Source organism: Bombyx mori, chromosome 5 (genome assembly GCF_030269925.1).
Source record: "Bombyx mori chromosome 5, ASM3026992v2".
Lineage (NCBI taxonomy): Eukaryota > Metazoa > Arthropoda > Insecta > Lepidoptera > Bombycidae > Bombyx > Bombyx mori.
This window is the reverse complement of record NC_085111.1, coordinates 4,313,044-4,335,169: the sequence shown is the minus strand read 5'-3', so window position 1 is coordinate 4,335,169 and position 22,126 is coordinate 4,313,044. Positions and strand designations below refer to the sequence as shown.

Sequence of the window (22,126 nt, the reverse complement as noted above, 5' to 3'; positions counted from 1 at the left end):
TGTTTGGAAGAATACTTGCATACTTTTTGGTGTTTCTAAATCAATCTTTCAACGCCTAATGATTAAAAGCACTGTGAATAAACAGTGATGTCATTACTCGTATAGGAATTTTAGTCTGCAGTATTGAAATTCAGATTTACTCACGATTGAAGCATACTTAAGCTAGGAGCAACTGTATTTTGAATGATTAAAAACAAGTATATCGACTACTAAATATTTCACTTTCATACAAGATTGACATAATTGTTGATTCACACATTGAAGATCAGACACACGTACGAGAATACATAGTTGAAAATTGATGCATTTTAGTTACCAAGATTAAAAAATAATTTAACGGTATATTTCTTTATTTATAAACTAAGACCAGGGTCCCAATCGGAATAGAACACTGTATTAAAAGTAGTATATCACTCAAGTTCTTAAATTAGATATAACCGGTTACCTTTTGGGGTTTTCAGGTGACAAATCAAAGCGAAAGACACCATCTACCTTGTAAATTGAGATTCAAATCTTAATTGTCCTTCAGCTCTAGAAATTTACTATCGATCCTGAGATCTCTGTTCTCAACCCAATTACGCAGTAACTCCATCGAATTTCATACGCGAACGAATTGTTTCCAGTAAGCAATTTCATTTCATCTGCATAAATACACCCGATAACAACAAACGCTGAGAATATTCATGCGAAATTCGATGAAGCAATAACACAAACAAATTTGAAATTAGGAAATGGCTCGGTGTACGGTAAAGCATTGGCCCGAAACGATCCCTCCGTAAATGTTAATACACTTGTTTACTTTTTACGGTACATTTAATCTTTTATGACTGACGTACGTATGGTCAGCCTGTTCAGCATCGAGGCTGGCTTTAATAGGACTGTTTCAAAGTTAAATGAGGCGGGAATCTCATTTTCTGACTCAATAATTCCTAATAATAATCGTTAGAATTTCGCGATCGTTATAAGTTAGCCGAAGTCGTAATTCGAACTGAGTAAAGTTGCGAATTCGAGAAGTAAATTATTATTCTTCCACAACAATACTTATATTAGTTGTGAATATAATTTCGACTGTGATATTACAATTTAAAGTTCAGTTCGTGTTAAACTGAAAATAGTATTGTACGTATGGACTTAGCGATGAGCCATTCATTCAATCTCATATTATAAGGTACTAGCGACCCGCCCTCGCTTCGCTTCGGAAACATTAAAACACACATGAAACAAAAAAATAAATAAAAAAAAGTAGCCTATGTTCATCAGGGACAATGTCGGCTTCTAATGGAAAAAGAATTTTTCAAATCGGTCCAGTAGTTTCGGAGCCTATTCCGAACAAACAAACAAACAAATCTTTCCTCTTTATAATATTAGTATAGACATTGGATGGCCTAAGGATTTCATTACATAAGTCGAGTTCGAGGTCGTCGTGGCCTAAAGGATAAGACGTCCGGTGCATTCGTGTTGAAACGATGCACCGGTGTTCGAATCCCGCAGGCGGGTACCAATTTTTCTAATGAAATACGTACTCATCAAATGTTCACGATTGACTTCCACGGTGAAGGAATAACATCGTGTAATAAAAATCAAACCCGCAAAATTATAATTTGCATAATTACTGGTGGTAGGACCTCTTGTGAGTCCGCGCGGGTGGGTACCACCACCCTGCCTATTTCTGCCGTAAAGCAGTAATGCATTTCGGCTTAAAGGGTGGGGCAGCCGTTGTAACTATACTTGAGACCTTAGAACTTATATCTCAAGGTGGGTGGCGCATTTACGTTGTGGATGTCTATGGGCCCCAGTAACTACTTAACACCAGGTGGGCTGTGAGCTCGTCCACCCATCGAGGTAATAAAAAAAAAAACTCATTAATCACAAGATGCAGCCTACTTGAGCCCCAAGTTTCCCATAGTCTACAGACTCTTATTTTATATGCATAGCTCTCCTCCTGTTTTTAACTTAGTGTATGTGTTGACGAGTACTGGGTATACATGATTCGTTTACTCCAAATGATTTTGTACGAGTATGTACTGAATGTTAAAAAAGGTGTGCGAGACAAATGTAAGATCAGTTTGTAGGTTACTTCTGCCAGGTCTATGGACGAGACAAATATGTATCACTTTGATGCATCAATTGAGATTTCGACCTTAGTGGAGGACTAGACTACACTATTAGGCTTCGATTACTTCTCTTAGTATAAGAGCGAGCTAGGAACTTGTTCGTTCATATAATTTAAATTGTAAATTAATAAAAAATACAACTTTTATTAGGCTAAAGTCTAAATGTGGTTTTCAATTCGAAAAACTAGTCCTATTTTATAATTTGTAAAAATAAACAAAGATTATTAGTGTATGTATTTTGCATAATATAATAAAATAATACGTGAAGCAAAAACTTTGTATCCCTTTTTACGAAAATTGCGCGAACAGAGGAGTATGACATTTTCCACACTTATAGAGAATATAGAGAAGAAGTGCACAATGCTAATATTTTTTTTAAATAATGCATAAAATATACATTAAATCAATAAAGAAAACATTACACACACTACATACCATGTATTTGACACACACACGCATGCATACTATTTATTGTCAAACTTTTGTTCTTGGCGTCTGTTGTCAAATTGAGAATAGATTAAATATTGTTTGCCTTTGTTAATATTTTTTATGGTGTAGTCTTGGCGAAAATTGTGATTATAAAAGTATAAAATACAATCATAATAGTGTACAAACTTACAATTCCAATTAATTATAGTCGAATTTTGACTACTGCGGGACCTCTAGTATATTAAAATTTGTATGGCGCAAATAGTTTTCAACAAAATGCAAAAACTATGTTTCCGCCCGGGATCGAACCGGGGACCTTCTGCGTGTTAGGCAGATGTGATAACCGCTACACCACGGAAACGCTGACGGAGTGAATGAAACAGCTGTATACTACTTAATACAAAAATAAATGTTCTATTTTTAATATGCATTAAAGCAACTGTTTTTAATTATGATGATATTATATTAAGATAAAGATTTGAATTTACAAATTGTCATTAAAGACAGACCTTGAACTGTAACTTAGTTCCACTTTTAGCTGATGTCATCAATAAGGTAGAATGTATTCATATATTTTTACCACCTCGTGGGACTATTAATAAAATACACTATGGCGCTGGTTTTGACGAATGTTCTTATCATTTTATTACTAATATAATATAATCTACTATATTGTTTTTGGGAGATATAATATTAGTTACAATCTACATATTGGTAATCCATAACTAAAAAAAGGCGATCATAGAAGCAATTGTCTTAAAGTTACACGAGATGTAATTATTAGGCATAGTTAGATATTCTTGGTTTGTATTTTGATAGCAATTTCAGTAGATTACCAAAATTGTCGAAACCTACAATGAGGTCTATAAAAAATAACTGACACGATAATAATATTTGGGTAAATGGGAATTGAGTAAAACTGAGCCCAAAACATTTATTAAAGCTGCATTACTGTTTAAAAAAATAAATGTTCACATATATTTATGATAATCATTCAGGAATGGTCTTTCCATTACCAAACATCCCGTCCATAACAATAAACAATCAATGAAATATTAATAAACAAACAATAATTCATTTCAAACAAACGAAAGCAAAATAATAATTATAATAAATAATAAATAAATAAATATTTACTAACAATCACGCCACGTTAACTGGTCCCGTGCTAAGTTCGTAAAGAACATGTGTTACAGGTACCATATAACGGAAATAAATGTAATATTTTTATTATACACATACATATATTTAATATACATCCATAACCCTGGAAAAGACATTTTTTATATTTATGATACAAATATCTTCCCTTGGCGGGATTCGAACCCGCGACACCCTTGTGTAGTGACCATGTCACTTACCACTACACCAGACGGCCGTTAATACAATAACAAAGGAATGTCTCGAGGATTTATTGTTTAACGTTAAGTTAATGGTGGATACAAGGAAAAACTTTTTGTAGGTCCATCTTCACTGAAAACTGTTTCGAGTTTGGTTTACGTCTTAGCCACAGTAGCGGCACGGGATTAATGTATTGCTTTTTTCTTCTCTACTTAGGTACTTTGTTTAAAATATTTTTTTCACCTCAGCACCTCAAACATGCCGCTTTTGTTGCGAGACAACAGTGAACAAAACGCGATTTTGATTCGAGCGTGGGTCAATGTAGCTTTTTAATTTTTCAATCTTCAGTGCCACGAATTGACATTGTTCAGCCATCAATTTGAAACATTCGAATTTTACTGTGCTCTATCTCTTTCACATTCTGTCACTTTCATTGAAATTACTATTAAATAAAACGTAATTTCTTTATTACAAATATCTTTAAATTTTAAGGTATTAGGTACGCGTTTCTGAACGTGTTTTCTTTGAAGTCGAAATCCAAAATCGAATTTCGAAGGGGTTTTTTTTTTATTGCTTAGATGGGTGGACGAGCTCACAGCTCACCTGGTGTTAAGTGGTTATTGGAGCCCATAGACATCTACAACGTAAATGCGCCACCCACCTTGAGATATAAGTTCTAAGGTCTCAGTATAGTTACAACGGTTACCCCACCCTTCAAACCGAAACGCATTACTGCTTCACGGCAGAAATAGGTGGTGGTACCTACCCGTGCGGACTCACTAGAGGTCCTACCACCAGTCAAATTATCATTATATCCCTTTCAGGGACGGGAATCGGCAATTTTTTAAACAAAATAAAATTGACTACGTTGTCATTAAGCGCTATAGTGTTATTATGCTTATATCAGGGAAACGAAACTGTATGAAACTCGGCGTAATTGATTTAGCTTCGCTCGCCGGCAGGAAAACGATAGTAATGTTATTATAAATGAGCTTTTAGCTCGCAGGGACCCCGGACTAATTCTATTAAATCGCTTTAAAACGCCCACTGAGATTTACCTACGCTTCTTCCACAGACACTGATAATATTAAAATGATTTCGAGAAAAATATTTCAAAATGTCAACGAAATCTGAAACGTACTTACTGATTCATATAATAAAAAGAAATTGTTTTTGTTTCTTCAACGATTTAATTAAAATCCCCAAACTAAAATCAATAGACATATTTTATATAAGTTGAAATTTAAGTGAGTTTTAGATCCGTAATTTTTAACAATAGTTATTTTCACTTTTCTAACTTACTTATAGGATCTAAAAATTAGTCTAAAACTCTGCCTGTTTCTTGTCTACGCCAAGATTAGACATATTGTAATCTTAACTTTAGTTTCGAACTGATTCAAAAATGATGGGTATTGAGAATGCATTTCTTCAAGAGGAAAAAAACATTAAAAGTAGAAGTGAATTGCGACACAAATGCGAAATGATTTTTTTATGCAAATGATCTCAAATCTCAGATCGTTTATTCGTTTATTGTTAATTCGTTTAGTTCATTAAGTCCGGAATTCGGAATAACTCATTTCGAATATAATTATGTTCGCAGGCTTTAACGGCTTTCCTACTCTGTACACCAAAGAAGGCGACTGTTACGCGGCGGAAATAGGCAAATCGATACTACGATAGTATCTATCTGCTTGCGCGAACTGCAACTGGAGTGAATCGTCATCAGTACATTTGTGTAAGGTAGTAAAATGTAGGCTACGCTGGTGGTAGGAACACTTGTGAGTTCGCACGGTACGCACCACCCTGCCTATTTCTGCCGTGAAGCACTAATGCCTTTTGATTCGAAAGGTGGCGCAGTCGTTGTACTGTAAAAACTGAGACCTAAGAACGCATATCTCAAGGTACGTGGCGGCATTTACGTTGTAGATGATTATTCCGGTAACCACATAACATCAGGTTATCTAAATAAAATAAAAGTATATCATTTGAATATTATACTTTGGTTTCGAGAATTTTATGCATCTAAGATATTCCGCTAAGATTTTTGACAAGCGAAATCATTAAAACATAATCTCAGCATAAGACAAAATATTTCGATACATATTGTCTATGGGGACATGTGTGCGCGGTGGTTAACGCTCTCTTGCTCGACTTAATTGAATGTGGGCTCCGCCGTATAACGTACGTTTGAGAAGTTTGTTTATACCGTTTGATCGTGTTGTTGCTTTTGTCTGAATGCGGATATTAAGGAAACGTGTTTTGACAGGACGCGTCGGTTATTTGAGAAGTCAGAAGTTTGAGAACCAAAGACCGCTTCGACAATATTTACGGAGTTTGTTATAAACGTATGAATTAAGTTATGTATTTGATAAAGGAATAACGCGGTGTCGTTGACTCAAAAATTATAATAGTGTTGTACATCATTTTCTAGCACGGGTATCTTCAGTTTTCATTCTCTTTATTTAAACTATTTCTTTTACTGAATATGCATTTTAATCTACAGCCGAGTGCTATGAAGCGTGCTTCTCAATCACGCTGTAGTTATAAAATTTGCAATCATTAATGTAGCAATGTGCTTAGTGTAGCCCTTGGTATTTGGAAATGGTATTTCATATTTCAATGTAGCATTGTGCTTATTGTATTTCTTGGTATACCGAAATGGAATTTCATATGTACTTTCTATATGATTCGATTATCTTTTACCGAAAAAACCGATAATTCAATCTTTGTCTATTTTCTGCTTCTTGGTAAACACTGAGTATTAAGCGGTAGGCAGCGGTTGAGTATTAAGCGGTAGACAGCCGCTTGGCTCTGCCTCTGGCATTGCTAAAGTCCATGGGCGACGGTAACCACTCACCATCAGGTGGGCCGTATACTCGTCTGCCAACAAGGGCAATATAAAAAAAATCACTATAATGCTTTATTGTGGAAATTGCAAAATTATATCTAAACTGTCATAATAATATTATGTCTTCGGTGTTATAAAAAGAATCTTCCTTGAAATATCAACGCAAACACAAACAAAAATACAAAAATTTATCTTTGCATATGTACGTATGTCAAGGTGTATATTTGTATTTTGAGCTTAGTTTGCTATGTAATAAGGTACACTCTCTCTAAACTCTAACACTCAGCTATATACACTATATATAACTATCGTATCAACAAAGATAAAGTATCGAAAAAAATACGCGATCATTGGCATCATTGTTCTCCTCGTTCGCCAAACTTCAAAATCAATTTAAACTTATTAAACCAAATCAGAAGTCCTCCCTCAACTAAAACAGGAAGTAGACATTCAATAGTCTATAGACACCCTAGGCTGCGTAATTAGCATCCTTCCCCGTCTGAGAGATATTTGAATAACGTAGGGCGGGTGTCATTTATTAGGGCTCGTACATACTATCAAATACTATTATTCGTATAGTAGTCTTATAAGAATTAAATTGCCGTTTTTCATGTTTGTTAAAGTAATAAATGCAACGGCTAAGATAATTTTTTATTTCAATTGGCAGATTAATGTATTACTCTCGTGGTGGAGAAGCTCTACTACTAATACTAGAACCTCTATTTACCTAGAGACGTAAGCTCGATAGGTCCATTGTAATGCTTAATTGCTGTATGATCCTTCAAGCTGGTTTCCATGATTTCTTTTTGGCAAAACAATGCTGAATGATCGTACCTCCTCATTCGTTTACACAATGACGCCAATAATTTCGCGTAGAAATCGTTCTTTAGCACTAGCTCGTTACGTATAGTAGGAGCCATATCACTTAATCCAAATACAGATAATATTATATTGTAATAGATAGCAGGGTATCTGCTGTCATTCAAATATCAACTAATATATATGTGTCTTTTTTATGACTAAGTTCATTCTACTGATCTGTTTTTTGTTAAAACCTCACTCGATATTAATTAAAATATTAGTTTAATATATTTGATTCAGAGAGTTCGAAGTGTGCACCGAACTTTACACCACACGCGGTGTAGGGCGGGCTCGGCGTTAACGCTTCTCTGGACACGTTAATTGAAAGTGGATTCGAGGTGACAGTGTAGAACGGGGTTTTTATTTATTTTCCAACGATTCAGATTTATACGTCCCACATTTGAAGTAAAGTGATTTCATAAAATTCATTTCGATGCGAGTGATTATGAATTTTTATATCTTTGACCGGAACAGATAAAATATGTGAAAGGATAATTAGCATGAAAATCGTGAAATCAAGACTATCTACGGCTCGCTGTAGAAGCATACTTTTTGATCAACTGAAACAAATACAATAACGCCAACCATTTTGAGAAATCAAAGCGCCAACGGCTTTGTGTAACGACTTTTCTAGCAATAAAACCATTTTTCTTGCGAGTAAAATACTCCAAAAGTCTGATCCGTTTGTACCACAAGCAAAAGTTCTTAAGACCCATATCGCTATCCGTTCTCGCGTCTATTCGCCCGGCAAAATGAGATATCAGTGGATATTGAATGACGCGAGTGAAACCGTGTACTTTGGTTCTGATATGTTTGTTACTACTAAAGTTTGAACTTATTCACACGCTAAAAAGTCCATTTCTTAATAAGCAAAAAATCAAATGTTGTTCGTTCGTAAGCACATTTAGCGGTTTTTTTTTTGTTATAATAAACGAATAGGGTAAGAAAAATTGAAACTCGTCTGTGAATCAGGATATTTCGAAAGCTATGAATAAAAATTTACTGAAATTTTAATTATCATTTTTGCTAACAACTATTGCCAACGCCATTTTAATTTTCCTATAAATGAGTCGTCTATTATCAAAGGTGGCAATCTGTGCATTTGGACAAAAAAATGTTATTGATATGTCAATACAGATTTGTTTGAATATAATCGTCTCCTTCAAAGAATTCGGTTCAAAACCTGCATTAAATAAAGGTTAATACTTTACCTGTTATTTATCTAAGATGTCGTTCAGAAGAGTTTTGTGACTGCCAATGGAATACAAAGTCAATAATTCGTTTTTCTGATTTACCAATAATTGTCCAAAAGTCACATTGCCGGCTTTGATAATAGTCGACTCAAATATAGAGTAACTTGTGGCCTATCGGATGTTAAGTGCTGTATTCCGTAGTGCCATTTCATAGCCACCGGATTCCATAGATTACGACGCTATTGTCTATGTATGCAATAGATGAAATCAATTTCAAACAAATTCGAAAACAAACTGAAGCTGAAGTTGGACTGCGGCACATCACTTCTTCCGTATTTCTTTCGATATAAAAAAGGGTTTTCGTTTCTGGCTGTTACGATTGTGCAAGGCGTGGCATAAATTGTATTATGCGGTCGGATTAGAGATAATAAACAGTTTGTTTGGCCGAATCGATACTAAAGCCGAATTCTTATTTACTTTTGTATAGAAGAATCTAGCGTGTTTTTTTTTTGTTTATTTCGTCTTAAAAATAGTTTGCTCAGAGCCAAAGTCATATATTTAAGAATGTTTTCTCTCAGTTAGTATTGTTTCAGTACAAAATTTGCATTTGCAATTTTGATAAATACATAGTTGGCTTGGTTAGTTAGTTAATAATAAAAGAAAAACAACTATGGAAATTGATACAACTTAGGCGTCATAGACTGTTTATTAATCTATGTCACGCACAAAAACTGCGCGGACAGGAATGCCATCTTTGATTGATGGAATTGGTGACATAAACAATGCGTATCCGTACAAAACGATTTTAGCAAAAAAAAGTAGAAGAATTCTGACATCAAGACTTATTTATATCATTCTACATATATTTGACTAACCACGTATGTATGTGTATATTATAGTTGTTTACCACCGACTCGACTGTACCAGGACTCTGTAAACACGTCATTAGGATGTATACAGGCGCGGCGTTTTACTGTATTTAACCTGTCACTACCACGCGTAGCTGACGAGGGTCGTATCAGCACATACGATTATTTACTTGACCTCTATGATACGTTTGATCTATCTTGAATTTTTCGTCGTGATAAATTTTGATGGTGTTTTGCGTAAATCTATTAATTGTATATGAATTATTTTGACATTTGTTCTTAGTGGTTAAATAGTAGCAAATGTGTCATTGTTAGCGCAAAAGATATAACTAATAATCAACGCCCCATTTGTTTACCAAAAACATAATGTCTCAGCAAATCGTAAATTATTAATATTAGTTTGACTGGTTACATAAAAAATTATTAAACATGCCTTGCGTAATATAATTTTATGAATGGAATTAATATTATTTTTTTATCATATGCATTATTTAATTGTTAAGAAAAATTGAATTTACATTATGAATAACTTAGAATTAAGATCGATGTATTACCCGTTTTGAGACAAGAGTCAAAGTCTCGATTGTATTATTTAACGGCTGTGTTATTTTCATATCAGAAGGTATGGCTGTGTGGCGGCTAAGCAATTGCAGCCATAAGCAGCGTTCACAACATAAAGTATAATAATTAATAGACAAAATAGACAAAAAGCCTGCCAAAACTGAAACATTTAAAATGCACTCTTAATATTTTAATAGTAAATATGCTGTATTTAAGCTTACTAATTCACTTCTGTTTTTTTGCTGCTGCTGTTTCATTAAACATCTATATCAGTGTAACCCTAATGCTTAGATGAGCTCTCGGGGCTCAAACCTGGAGGCATTGCTAACACTAGCCCTAGCAAGAGCAGTGCTTCATAGAATCTGTCACCGGATCGGAAACGCGACCTACTGAGAAGATCGGGCGAGAAATTCAGTGGGCTGCGTCTATGGGTTAGTTGACGTACCATCCGGAACTCGTCGCTTGCGACGAGTTCGACGAGAACGGTAACCGGATGGTACGTCATCAACACCCAAAAGTACAGAAATAGGCAGGATGGGTGTGTCTATAATGCGCTTTACCGCCTACAACTATTACAATACAACAATTCATATCCACGATTGTTGATCCAAGGACTTGATTTTTTAGAGCATCGTTTTTTTAAAAACCTATTTTAGCACGAATATTTCATACATATAACTCCGTTCGCTTGCACGTCCTCACGTAGAATCACGTAACTCAATATCACCTAGACCGGACGCTGAACGTCGAATTGACCATTGAAAATTTCCGTCCGTGAAAATGATATTTCTATATTTACATAGACGATATTAGATTTTTAAAATATAAAGAAAATGTATCTTGTATTTTTGCATTTATATTGAAACTTTTGAGTGGTTCAACGAATTCACGGAATAGCACGTGAATAGGAAAATAAGTCGTAAAGGTTTTGTTCTATTATTGCAACTCGTTTTTAATCATGTTTACACCTTCTTATATGACATTGTATTTTGCTTTATATGAAAATAACTACAAAGGCTGACATATGATCATCGATTCTGTGTGTACCCAAAACACCTGCAACTGATTCAGAAGTAGACTCAGGATATGGTTATAGATCAACTTTGTAAATTTTTGTTTTTTAAATGCGTATTGAATAATTTGTTTTAACTTTTTTTAAGCTGCCATAATAATATCTCTATATATAAAAATGAATTGCTGTTCGTTAGTCTCGCTAAAACTCGAGAACGGCTGAACCGATTTGGCTAATTTCGGTCTTGAATTATTTGTCCAGAGAAGGTTTAAAAGGTAGATAAATATGAAAATGCTCGGAAGGAATTAAAGATAACAATTTTGTTTTTCATTCGACGTGTCCCCCGTCGGCCGGATTCCTTTTGTTTGTTTTAAGCTTATTTTATACAAAAGTCTTGTTTATCGATTGAGGCACTACGAAGTCTGCCGGGTCAGCTAGTATAATATTAAAAATATATTTTATTTATTCTAATCCAAACGACACGTCCTTTAATTTTTATGACTTCTTCGGTTGACTCGACACTATAATTAGTTGCAGATTCGCTTTTGATTTTCACTGTCGTATGACGAATTGGGAGCCCCCGGGCTTAGACACTACTATGTATGTTTTTTACATTATAATTAATTTAACTCGTCTGCTTGTAATAAAATACTTACTCTGTATATTTAAACAAAAGTGACATTGTTATTCTATTGTTTTTACTATGACGATTTTGTGTATAATTTCAACAATAACAATATCTATTTTGTACATACCATAATATTTATAACTTCCAAAGTGTAAAGTAATCCATGGATACGGATGATTCGTGGACAATGAAGTTTTAATCATGTCTGGAACTTTTGAGAGGCTCCAACTAAAAACTGATATACATGCTTGACCCGTAACAAATAAGTAAATCGTATCTTCGGACGATGTGGTCTGGACTGCTTAATAACAACGTATAGGAGTAGTGAAGTTTTCAGGAGTAATTCTATCTCATCTTCATCTATTCTAAGCCCAAAAGATGAATATGATTGTCTATTTTGAGTCGAATGTCATTTGATTTCATCGAATGTTAAATCAGGACGGTGTTAAAGAAGTTTACGCTAAGTTTTTCATCAGTTTTAAATAAATAAAAAACACGTTTATTGAAGCTGATAAATCTATTTATATAAAAATGAATTGCTGTTCGTTAGTCTCGCTAAAACTCGAGAACGGCTGGACCGATTTGGCTAATTTTGGTCTTGAATTATTTGTGTAAGTCCACAGAAGGTTTAAAAGGTAGATAAATATGAAAATGCTTGGAATTAAATAAAAATAACAATTTTGTTTTTTCTTTGATGCGGCCCCCGTCGGACGGATTCATTTTGTTTGTTTTAAGTTTATTTTATACAAAGGCTTAGGTCTTTTATTTATCGATTTAGGTACTACAAAGTCTGCCGGGTCAGCTAGTCTCAAATAATTATGTATACAGCAATTTTGTAGGTAAATTTGGTGTAAGTACCGTCATATAAAGCGTCAATACAGTATTGAACAAAACACCATTCAGAGTTCAATACGATATTTTCAATCGTCAGACGTATTCATTTTCGCCATCCCTGTCCGAGGTCCGGAAGTGCTGAATATCTCGACTCGACGCAGACCCCTGCAGCAGACTGCTACATCCGGTTCCAACTTCCCACTCCGCGCAAATAACGGTTTTTAGTTTGAAACGTTACAGTACTGTTTTATTTATGCCTTCCTTCGCAAACAGAGGGTGTGGTGCTTTTTAAATGCTTGTTTAATTTCGGCAATTGAAATGGTGTTGAACATTTATTTTATTTATAAGGTACCTACCTACTAGCTGACCCGGCAGACTTCGTAGTGCCTCAATCGATAAATAAAAGACCGAAACTTGTCCGACGGGAGACACAACAAAGGGAAAACAAAATTGTTATTTTTATTTAATTCCGAGCATTTTCATATTTATCATCTACCTTTTAAACCTTCTCTGGACTTCCACAAATAATTCAAGACCAAAATTAGCCAAATCGGTCCAGTCATTCTCGAGTTTTAGCGAGAGTAACGAACAGCAATTCATTTTTATATATAGATAGATAGATTTAATTTTAATAGCAATTTGTTTCACCGTTTTGGAAATTCAATCGTGAATATAAAAGTAGTAGGCTGGAAAAATAGATTTTAATATACAAAGAGAGATCGCAGTTCAAGATGAAAGCCGGCGGCTCCAAATCCCATATTTCATTTCAATAGTATAATATTTAAATAAGAATCTAGTTCTATCTAGTCTGATTTTTTGGGTTGATTCTGTCTTCGCCTATCACTACCGCCACATACTTAGTGCATGTTAGCGGAGTTTTTGTTTTACGGGGGGGAATGGCTGATGAGGAAACGGATCGGATTATGTGGGACTTCTACGCCATCGGAGTTTTTCCTACTATCCAAATCCACTGCGTTCACTCACCGTTTCTTTTTTATTCCCAAGAGCTTCATTGACACGTACCATACAGCGAGGACATTTTCCGTAATGTTCTTTAAGCGACGCTTTAAATCTTGACAATATCGCAGAATCCAACAGCGACGGTCAGCAACTCAGCATTTGGTGGGCAGTAAGATAATTTTTTATCAATGTCGAATAAAAAAATACACAATAACAATACTACGTCCGTTAGTTCTCAATATTTCAATTAAAAAATCGTCAGCTACCTGCATTTTTTTTTAATAATAATAAACCACTTTCACGACTCTGGCGTTAAAAACTATAAAGTACTCGAAAGGACAAAAATAATATAATAATAATAATAATAATAATAATAAAAACGGAAAAAATTAAATCGTAAACGTAGTTTAAATTAAAACTACGATTTACAAAACGTGAAGAAACTACTTTAAATCTTTTAACATCTATCAAGCTTAAAAGTAAATGCTTTTAAAAGAAACGACAAAAAATCTCGAATATTACTTGCTATTACAGATAAAAGCTTCCATAGCGAAGTACTCAAAACCCCGGTGTAATCATGTTACAATATGATCGAGTTACGTTCCCGATTCCGCGCTTGATCCCGGGGAAAGGGAGACTGAGAGTATGCCTCAAATGAAAAGCTGAAGCGATTTTTTTTACGCTGAAATTACCACTTCATCTTGCGTTTATTTCTTTTATTAGTGTTATTTGTGACGTTTTGAATACCGAATAGTTTTGCTCTCACTGACTGACTGCCGTCTATTTTGTTATGTTATTTGTAATGAATGAATGAATGAATGAATGATTTATTTTATTTCAGACAACAATAAGTCCATATGTGTACATAGTATCATTGAAATATACTTAACATTAACAAAACCAATCAAATAAAAAATATACATTTATTAAAAGTAGCTATCAGTTGAATACATTTCAAATATTCCATTCCACTGATACCTACTTCGAACCAACCATTATTATTACTAATATTATTTAGTCCGCAAGTGAACCATGGTACAATGGTTCAAGTACCGACAGTCATAACGGTCTGTTAATGCCTTCAGGATGCTGTTAGGGCTGACCCGGACCCGGCCAATCAGGGATGTGCATCTTTTCCGCATGGTCGTAAAGAAACAGTCGACTCGTGCCTCGGCGAACATTCCCGACGCGCTACAGAACCGAGGCAGCCCCAACAACACCCTGAACGCATTGTTGTATTGGACGCGTAAGGCGCTGTACTGCTTTTGACTATAGAACACCCACAGGCTGCACGTATAGAAGGACGTACAAAACGCTCTAAATAGAGTGATTTTGACATCCCGCGAACACCGAGCGAACCTGCGGGCAATCATATTAGCTCTTACAGACAGCGCTCTCCGCTCCCGCTCAATGTCTGTATCATCCCTCAGGTCAGAGGTTACAAAGTGTCCTAGGTATTTAAACTTGTCTACTCTGCGCAGTGGCGTACCATTCAGTTTGACGGAGGGAATGTTATCCAGACACCTGCCTCTGGCCTGAAACACCATACACTCACTTTTCTTTGTATTATACACCAGACCGTGACTTAGAGCATAGCTTTCACATATGCCAAGCAGCTTAGACAGCCCACAGGCCGACGCACTCAGCAGCACCATGTCATCAGCATAACTGATATTGTTGAGACATATTTCATCAATATGGCAGCCGACATGAGTACTGCTGAGCTCCTCGATTAGAGCATTCACATACAGGTTGAAGAGCTTGGGCGAGGTCAACCCCCCTTGCCTCACCCCGCACTCCATCCCGTATGGCCTCGAATAGACACCCGACCATCGTACCACGTTCAGCTGGTTGGCGTACCAATATTTGAATATCTGTACTAGTTCTTTCGGCATTTTAGTATTATTCAGTTTTTGCCATAAGATGTCATAACAAACCAGGTCGAATGCCTTTGATAAATCGAGGAAACAGGCAAAAATTGGAGTTTTTCGATCAGTATAGTACTTGACAGTCTGCTTTAAACACAATACGGCTATTTCTGTAGACATTCCTGATTTAAAACCAAACTGGTTATCATGTATCTGAAGATATTTATCAAGTTGTATGTTAAGCAAACTGTCAAGCACTTTCGCTATGATAGTTGCTAACGAGATGGGTCTGTAATTGGTTTTATCACATATATCCCCGGTCCTATTCTTCACAATTGGCACTACCACAGTCTTCAACATCTCCTCAGGCAAGTAGGAGTGTCCTATACATAAATTGTAGAACATAACCAAGACTCGGGGCAAGTGTACACCGGCATACTTTAGGTGTTCTATGCTCAGCTCGTCATGACCCGGAGACTTACCCCGTGACATGGAGTTAATAACTTTTCTAACTTCGTTAGCCGTAAACCTAGCAGTAACTATCCGCCCCTGAGAATCACCCACACACCTTGACTGTGATGGTCCCAATGGCGAACTAACCGCAAAGTGTTCCCTAAACATATTCGTGATGCCATCGTGATCACTTATGCCACCGACGCTCACGGGCAGGCCTGGTTTACCATTAAGTTTAGTGGTAGATTTCCAGAAGCTGTGAAAATCGTGCTTGGAGTGATGAGACGCGAGTATATCCATTCTTAACTGCTCGCTGTGGTTTTGACACCATTTCAGACGTGATTTAAAAATTTTCCTACTCTCTTGCATTTCTTTCCAAACACGACCCGACCTCGGCTTACCATGCCACACCCATAGATTAAACTTACACCTCGCCTCCCCGTGAGCATCACTAACATATCGATTCCAGCCAATAACAGGTTTTTTACAATTAAATCTGCTACGGGAATAACTGTCGCTAGCCGCTTGACATAGTACGTCAACAATATCATGATACATTTTATCTAAAATGTGTCTATGGTCAGAATTACTACAAACACAATCACAACAATCACTTAGAATGCCAGGAAAATCTATCTGTCTCAGTTTATCATGACATATCTTATGATAAAATTCAATTTGCTCAGGTTTTCTGTCCCCCCATCGCACAGTACTACACAATTGAGTAACATTATTAAATTTCGGTTTTATAGTGTTAAAATCACACTGTGCTACTACTGGAAAGTGGTCAGACCACAAGACATCATACAGTATATACGTATTGACAATGGTCTGCATAGCTGACTTCGTGACTACACAGTGGTCCAGCCAACGTCTGGACCCATTCGCCTCACTAATAAAACTATACGTGTCTGAATTTACACCTAATAGTTCAACGTCCGCACAAGTCCATCCTAATTCCCCACAGACACATGCCAACTCCCTGTAGAAAGGTTCATTAGGATGGGCGTTAAAATCGCCGAGTATATACACTGATTCGATATTTTCGTTACTAATAATAGCGCTCATCAGGCTGAGGCAATCCATGAACTCCGTTAGGTTCACTGCATTATCCGTAGGCATGTAAATACTGAACACCAATAACGATCTCTGATCTATTGTTACTTTTATAGCACACACACGCGCGTTATCACACTGCACTATCGACACATTTTGAAAGATACTTTTCTTCCATAGTAGCGCCACTCCTCCGTATGGACGCCCCCTGAGTATCCCGGCCGCAGTGTCTACGGCCGAAGTCCCGGTGCAGCCATATTCGCTATCAATGGCACTGAGAAACTGTAAATCGTCCGGCAATAACCACGTCTCTTGTAACGCGATTATATCCGACGTCCGACACAGCTGTCTTACATGTTCCACAGATCGTTTCACTCCTTTGCAGTTGAAACTAACTATATTATAAATAGAACCGCTGCTATTCATTATTGAGATGTATTGGTACCGATCACAGCGTTGATGTCACCGTTCGTATTTTTTTGTTTTTTCCCTTTGAAGTTCACAAATTTCCTAAATATAATACCCTGTGGCCATAGGTTGCTATCTAGGAATATGGACGATTTGTGTTCTAAAACATGGAATTTATAAGCTTTATAGTCACTCTCGAATGCAAAAGAGATTTTCTCTAAAATAATAGTTTCTTGTGTTTTTCTGTACACATAATCGATTATGTCATTTTCTGTTGTATCTTTATGTATTTTAGTGATAAAAATGGTCACTCTTTTGTCCACGGCTTTGAATTTTCCTTCGTTATCTCTGCAACTGCCTGCCTTGCCTATATATCTGTATTTGATAGGTTTTCGGCGTTTAGATACCCTCTGCCATCCGTTATCATTATCATTATCTGATGGCTCGCTACCTTTAACTAATTGTGTTGTGATCATCTGATTTGTCGGCCCACGATCAGTTGCCGTCGCGGGCACTGGAGTTTCACTTGTGTGCGTAGGCCTCTTTATCCCCGCTACACGTAGTTCGCCATCGCTGACCGGTTTTGATAATAACGACTGTTGACACACAGCTGATTCACACTCGTTTTGTTTCGTATCTACCCTCATTGTGCCTTTGTACGAAATATCTTTGCACTGTTTCGAATTATTTTCGTATCCTATTTTGGTACTTTCATTCCCAATATTGATATTATTGGTTTCAGATAACGAAGAATTGCTCATATTAATGAGTCCAACAGGATCGCTATCCAACATCCATCCCCCTCGCTTTGTGTTTACATTCGATACTGAAGGAGTTAACGAGTTATTTTTCAATAACAATAGTTCAGTTTTTAGATCGCTTAATTCATTTTTTGTCACATATGTCGCCTTTAGATCGTTAATTTCAGTTTGAACTTTTAGTAAGTCTTTTAATATCTTACTACAATCAAAATGGTCATAAACTAGGGGTGGTAATCTGTCCAGATCTCTCGCAACGTAAATCGGGAAAAGATCAGGTTCCATAGATTTAAAAACATTCACAATGTCCACGAGATCTCGTTCTTCTTTACCCTTGTTTTTGCGCTTAATTTTCAACCTGCCCACAGACACGGAATCAAACAATAACGTTTTCGACTTACTGATTTCCTCAGCTGAGAATGACGTTATACAAATTCGCACTAACGTTTCCTCATCTATCACCGACACCTTATTTTGAATGTACGATAGCATTTCGTCGATCACTATATTGCACGCATTACATTTCACAATTTGCGTCATTTTATCGCGATACGCACTAGCGTTTAGCAACACGCGCCCACACGGAGGGATGCGCGCGCGCGGTAATTAAGTCTACGATTCGCAAAATCCGGCGAAACGGTTAGAAATGAGATTAATAGAGAATTTTACATTTTTTGTTACGGTTTACAACTCCGTTAAAGGCATTTGTTTTGGTTGTGAAAAAACCAACAACTATTAACTAACCTAACGAATGTGTGTACACGAACGACATACATAGTGAAGTGATATTATTATCATCGTCTAATAACAATGAAATGCGCAGTTTTTGTAATTATACGATGTTACTGGCACAGCTTCTTTGACGGTGAGGCAGTAAATTTTACAGGATCTAATATAATTATGATCTCAGTTATTTTGTAGACAAAAAAAACTTGTATCTATATATATAAAAATGAATTACTGTTCGTTAGTCTCGCTAAAACTCGAGAACGGCTGGACCGATTTGGCTAATTTTGGTCTTGAATTATTCGTGAAAGTCCAGAGAAGGTTTAAAAGGTAGATAAATATGAAAATGCTCAGAATTAAATAAAAATAACAATTTTGTTTTTTCTTTGATTTTGTTTGTTTTAAGTTTATTTTATACAAAAGATTAGGTATTTTATTTATCGATTAAGGCACTACGAAGTCTGCCGGGTCGGCTAGTATTAAATAAATGTCAATTTAGAATATTTTTCTGGTAAGTTTGTACCAAACGATTTCCGTTTCCGCCTCCAACTTGTGTTATTGAATGAAGTCCTTGAAAGTACTGAAAATAATTTTGATTAATTCTTGTAAAATATTGATCAATCGTTTACTTTGTTTAGTTGTTGATCGAACGGAAAATGTTGTCAGATTTCTTGTTTATTATTGACTAATTTCCGAACAGTGATTCCAGATTTGGATTTAAGTCATATTCAAAGTGGCTTAAATGATTGTGTTATTCTTTGTTATAAATTCTATTCATAAAAAATCGATCGCGGAAAACGCATGCTCCGTTTTCGATAAGAACGAAAAATGCAGTATTAACAACAAAAAAAAACGTGTGGCACTCGGGAACTGCCGCGGTAAAGCTATTGCATAGCATTTTTTTCAAGTTATGCAAAAATAATTAGACAATGATAATTTAATATTAAATAATAATAAAGCAAGACACGCTATATTATAAATTAATAAAAGCAAAACATTAATTGTCCCCTTCACACTCATAAGCTAGACCGCGCGAGAGAGAGATGGGCAGACTTTTCATGATGCGCATGCAGTGTGACGTCACGCCACGCGCTTATTTACAAAAACACTACACAAGCGCAAAGTGTGAATGTGTTGAACGCGAGCTACATGGTAGGCGGAGTGAGGGGAGTTAGGTTTTTTTCGTTACGGAATTTCATGATTCGGTCGCCGCGCTCAAGATCCTCGATAAAAGCAACTTTGCCTAGCAGGAATATTAAATGAAACATAGAACTTTCAATACTATTTGTACTTGTACTAAGTCGTCGTGGTCTAAAGGATAAGACGTCCGGTGCATTCGTTGTTGCGATGCACCGGTGTTCGAATCCCGCAGGCGGGTACAAATTTTTCGAATGAAATACGTACTTAACAAATGTTCACGATTGACTTCCACGGTGAAGGAATAACATCGTGTAATAAAAATCAAACCCGCAAAATTATAATTTGCGTAATCACTGGTGGTAGGACCTATTGTGAGTCCGCACGGGTAGGTACCACCGCCCTGCCTATTTCTGCCGTGAAGCAGTAATGCGTTTCGGTTTGAAGGGTGGGGTAGCCGTTGTAACTATACTGAGACCTTAGAACTTATATCTCAAGGTGGGTGGCGCATTTACGTTGTAGTTGTCTATGGGCTCCAGTAACCACTTAACACCAGGTGGGCTGTGAGCTCGTTCACCCATCTAAGCAATAAAAAAAAAAAAAAAAAACATATTTTTAATAGATCTATGAAGTTCTATTCTGCCAGTGCGCGGTGTGAGCACATACATAAGTTGCGTTATTCAAATCTACAGGTGCTGTGGGGAGGAGGAAGAAGCCGCTCAGTACATAGGATTTTACTTCTGTCCTTGAGACAGTCTTTCAATGAAGAAGGTATTGTTGATTTGCCTCAAGGAAATCCGGAAGAACATTATCCGCCTAAAGTAAGCAGACCAGCTTATCCACGATATTATAATACTTTATTATGTAATGTAATTTAAGGTAATGAGTACGATCTAATTGCGGTACGAACAAACGAAATTGTACTTTATTTACATAGAACAACAATGATAGTTGAAACAATATAAAAAAATTAAACTCCTTGATTTTTCTTCCAGTTCAACTATAGCTATAAAATATATACTTAGTCTGGCCATAAATACTGTTACAATTAAAAATAAATAATTACATTTGAATTTGGAATCTGTCATTTTTATATGATTGCTCATTGAGTTTTCTCATTTTGGCGCCAATACATTGTACAATATTTTACGATATTAAAATGGAGTGGGGTGATAAAGAGAACCGAATCGCTGTGATTGCATTACACAAAGTAGGCATGGAGCCAAATGCAATTTTTAAAACTCTCCATAAGCTTGGTATTAGTAAAATGTTTGTGTACCGGGATATTAATAGGTGCAATGAGACCTTCCCTGTTTGTTACAGAAAAAGAATTATTAGAAGATATGACTCATTATTAGAAGTATGAGTCAACCTTCGAAAGGGGATGGCCCATTTTAGGCCCAAAGCGGACAATAGATTATAGAAAAAATACTTAGTGCATTAATTTTGTCATAAATAAATATGCATTTACTTTCTTGCAAATAAGCGCCACTATAGTTTACAATAAGTAGTTTAAAACAAGTAACTCTATTGAAAAAACAAGGATTTTTATTTTTGCGGGAAAAATATTGCCAGCTTCAAATCCTTTTACGTATGAAGTAAATATTTTGAGTATATAAATAAAACATATAAATAAATCATTTTAAGTATTATCATTAATCAAACGATTTTAATGGATTTTATGCACATAAAATAATATCGAAGACATACCCATTGGACTTTAACTTGTAACTATACTTGAGACCTTAGAACTTATATCTCAAGGTGGGTGGCGCATTTACGTTGTAGATGTATGTGGGCTCGAGTAACCACTTAGCAACACCAGGGTGGCTGTGAGCTCTCCCACCCATCTAAGCAATAAAAAAAGCTTTACTAGTATTGTTATTTAAATATGTACAACTAAAACAAAAACATAAAAAATAATGTGTACTCGTAAAAAAAAGATTAAGATATAAATCAATTATCGGTTATTTAAAAAAATAATCGATATATAAATTTCATGTAATTATTTTTCTTTATATTGACAACACTGAATTTAATCTGACTGACTGATACTTCGCTTGCTGCTTG

At 35.9% G+C, this 22,126-nt stretch overlaps 1 long non-coding RNA gene and 1 other non-coding gene across 2 annotated transcripts in view; one reads left to right on the top strand and one right to left on the bottom strand.

Moving 5' to 3' along the window:
* Nucleotides 1–21,697, top strand: part of LOC134198848 (uncharacterized) — a 34,120-nt gene extending 12,423 nt beyond the window's left edge. The window contains exons 3-4 of the long non-coding RNA XR_009973093.1: nucleotides 20,749–20,877; nucleotides 21,380–21,697. This is a non-coding gene — a long non-coding RNA (uncharacterized LOC134198848). The remainder of the gene's footprint in view (nucleotides 1–20,748; nucleotides 20,878–21,379) is intronic.
* Nucleotides 2,832–2,904, bottom strand: TRNAV-AAC (transfer RNA valine (anticodon AAC)). The gene has a single exon. It is a non-coding gene; the product is annotated as a tRNA-Val (tRNA).
* Nucleotides 21,698–22,126: the final 429 nt, after the last annotated feature.